Source organism: Adiantum capillus-veneris, chromosome 24 (assembly GCF_014529385.1).
Source record: "Adiantum capillus-veneris isolate H3 chromosome 24, ASM1452938v2, whole genome shotgun sequence".
Classification (NCBI taxonomy): Eukaryota; Viridiplantae; Streptophyta; class Polypodiopsida; order Polypodiales; family Pteridaceae; genus Adiantum; species Adiantum capillus-veneris.
The window spans coordinates 113,982,447-113,986,085 of record NC_140954.1 but is presented as its reverse complement, the minus strand read 5'-3'; the positions used below and the strand labels follow the sequence as shown (position 1 = coordinate 113,986,085).

Here is a 3,639-nt window from a genome sequence, read left to right as displayed (position 1 = left end):
GATGATCCACATATATACATATATACATAGAGACATTCAAAAGACAAAATAGAGAAATGATATATAGTGTGAGTGTTTTTTTATGTGCACATGGGTGAGCTTGAAAACTTGCATAGGATTGGCCGTTTGAAATCATTGGTAAGATCAAGAGAGACCCACATAGGTAGGTCACACGAGCTCGTTTAGTAATTAACCACTAGAAAAAAAGAAAAGATGGGGATTATGAATCTAGCAAGAGTGGGTTACATGAGTCACATGGTATAATCAATTTATTAAATGCATTAAAATAAGAATCTAGAGATAGCGAGCGCGTAGAAAAGTTTAGTTAATTTGTTCTCTACTAATTGTAGTGTTTATGTTCCTTATGTTAATGTAAAAAGTGCAGTGAGTATCAAACAATGCAATGTTTCCCAATTTGGCCTAATTGCACCTACTACTTACAACTTGTGTGATCATATGTTTAGTCCTAGTATCAACAAATTGTTTTGTGGGAAGAATCCCTTCCTTTCTTGCAAAGTGATTTTCTCTTGAAGTATTGAATTTGAGTGACAATGGGATAACAAGAAGCTTTCGTAAAGCTATTGTAAGCCAATTTTTGGCTCTCCTAGTTAAGCCCCATTGTAGCAGGCTGGCCATTCATATCATCTTGTTTTTTCCTATTTCCATGACGCTACTCATACAAGCTTCTATTTTCCATGTACTTGTATGTGAGCAACCTCCCCGGGGGATTCACCATGGAAAACCTATCGCACCACGTAAGTGCAGGGGAGGGGTTTTTTTAAAAAAAATAACATAAGGGTATAAGTTAGGGGCAAGCCCCCACTAATTTATCTCCCAAGCCCCATTGTAGCAGGTTGGCCATTCATATCATCTTGTTTTTTCCTATTTCCATGAAGCTACTCATACAAGCTTCTATTTTCCATGTACTTGTATGTGAGCAACCTCCCCGGGGGATTCACCATGGAAAACTTATCGCACCACGTAAGTGCAGGGGAGGGGTTTTTTTTTACAAGTTACATAAGGGTATAAGTTAGGGGCAGGCCCCCACTAATTTATCTCCCAAGATTAAAAATAAGGGAGGGGGGTATCATACTTTTTATGGGGGGGGAGAAGAGAGAGAGAGAGAGAGAGAGAGAGAGAGAGAGAGAGAGAGAGAGATTAGATTATATTATCGTCCACGGAGGTCATATATGACCTATGGGACCAAAAAAAAACAAAACATTACAATGGATAGGGTTGTCATATACATCTCAGTTAAGGACTGAGGGTCCAATGGGGGATAAACAAGAAAAGAGAACAAGAAAAAACCTAAGAGGGAGCAAGTGGGAGGGAGGCTGGTTTAGGAGTTCGAAACTCCTGGATGATGGCTTTACCTCCTCAGTACACTACCCATTTTCCTGCTGGACATGCTTCGCGTACCTTTTGAAGTTCTACTTTTTTTTGTTTGAGTTGAGCGGGTGTAAGATCTTCCGCAAACCAAAATTTAGTGTCTTGGAAAAGCCTTGATTGTTGAAGGAGTCTGATTCGATCCGATTTAGTCTTGAGAGTGAGGATGGCATGGTTGGTTCGATACTCGTGTGTAGCTACGGTGATTGCCTCTTCATCCCATTGTATCATGGGGAGTGCCGCTTGAATTAGAGGAAGTGCCTTACCAAATTCGATGTCCCCCTCCCCTTTCCAGCCGCTTGGAAGCCCGCCGATGCAGACATTGAGGGCGATGTCATCTTGCCTTTGTCGTTCGCGTAGCGTAGAAGCCACACGGGCTTCAACTTTGTTAGAGATGACCTCTTGCACGTGATTCTTGACAGCCTTTGTGAGGGTGGTTTCTACATCTACCTTCATTTTCTTGAGCTTGGCTTCCATCTGCTCGATCTCTTCTTTCTTGTCTTTCTCCATTGTGGTGAGCCGAAGCTCAATGGCAACAATTCTCTGTTTCAGCTCGTCGTTCTCCTTGCGGAGCCTTTCAACTTCATTTTGGAGCCGGCTAGTGCTGTCTAGCTTTGGGGGCGTTGCCACAACCCCGACGAAGGTAAGTTTGTTGCGGGACGAAGCCCTAGTAGCCATGCTCATGTGATTGTGGCTTCTTGTGGTGTGACTCTGGTTGATGTTAGAGCTCGAGGCTTTTGAGGCCAGTAGAGCTAGTCAATGTTGAAAAATCGAATCGATGGCAGGCAAAGCTTCCCTCGCAAAAGACTACCCCTGTGATGCCAGTCGACGCGGAAATGGTGCACAGAGAGAGAGAGAGAGAGAGAGAGAGAGAGAGAGAGAGAGAGAGAGAGAGAGAGAGAGAGAGAGAGAGAGACCCGCAGGTCCTCGCAGAGTGTGGGAGAGCGGAGCTTGCTGTAGTGCAGACGGGAGGCGAGCTCGTGAGCTTAACGCCCCTCCACAGGCCACCCGTAGTCCTGGGAGGGACACACAAAGAGAGCTAGGGTTTCTTCAAAGCGCAGGAGACTCGCAGAGAGAGAGAGAGAGAGAGAGAGAGAGAGAGAGAGAGAGAGAGAGAGAGAGAGAGAGAGAGAGAGATAAGTTAGAAAAGGAAAGAAGTTGCATAAAATATGACCTGGATTGATTACTTGTAACGATCGGTCACCGATGTACACTAGAACTTGGATGAATCTTGGGTAAGTTTTTTATCAGGTCACACATCAAATTTTGCATCAAGCTGGTCATAGATAAGGGCTGATTTGGAGTAGGTCAAGGGTTGATTTACATCAGCATTGGATGGGCCAAAATTGGATAAGTAGCCAAAGTGCACACTGATCAAGCACATAGCTTGAAAGTTAAACTAAGACACATTGAGGGTACATCTAGCTATCAACAAAAGTGGTTACTTAGTATGTTGACACTCACTATGATGCACGCTCTTTGACTAGTTTTACTCAATTTTATTGTCCTATAAGCGTAGAAAGGGGGGTCATATCCCCTAAAACAAGTCGTATATAGGGATTTTATCAAAGTTGTTTGCTCGCAGGTGGCATCCTATTTTGTATATAGAGTGAATCCCGCAGGCCAACCTCACACTTTTTGTCTAAGAATAACCCCATAAAGAGGCGAGGTTAGGGTGCTTGATTTTCCCTATTTTTTAAATCTCTTCCTGAAAATCCCTTAACTTATCCTTCTCCTCAATCTTATAGATAAGCTTCTTAACCGATACTATAGTATGATCAGCCTTGTGGACTATGCCAAAGCCTTTAATACCTATCCTCACCTCTTCATAGAAGCCCTTGTTGGTGGCCTCCTTGAGCTCTCTGTCGAATATCTTGCAGAGGCCTATAACTTTGCATAAGGAGACATTGATGATGAGTGACTTATCTTCTTGCTAAATAGGATAAGTGGGATATGCTATTCGAGGATGTATAAGTGATCAGTAGTTTGTGCATGACACTATTGTGCATTATATCCTTCATGTGCTTCTGTGTTTCAATCATACGCAATGAGCCCCTAAAACATGCAACAAGGGATAATTTTGCAACCATAAGAACAATGACTATTTGGAGAGACTTTACAAGCTTTGGATAGTGGCCTTATATAGGCTAAATGTAGAGAAGTGGAATGAGCTACCACAAGTAGCATATGGCTATCAAGTGTGTAGCATCTGTTTAGGGAACAAGTAGAATGTGTGTTGCTTATACGGTGTGA

General features: G+C 42.8%; 1 pseudogene; it reads right to left on the bottom strand.

Moving 5' to 3' along the window:
• Positions 1 to 1,308: 1,308 nt before the first annotated feature.
• LOC147426982 (uncharacterized) lies at positions 1,309 to 2,070 on the bottom strand (annotated as a pseudogene).
• Between the last annotated feature and the right edge of the window lie 1,569 nt (positions 2,071 to 3,639).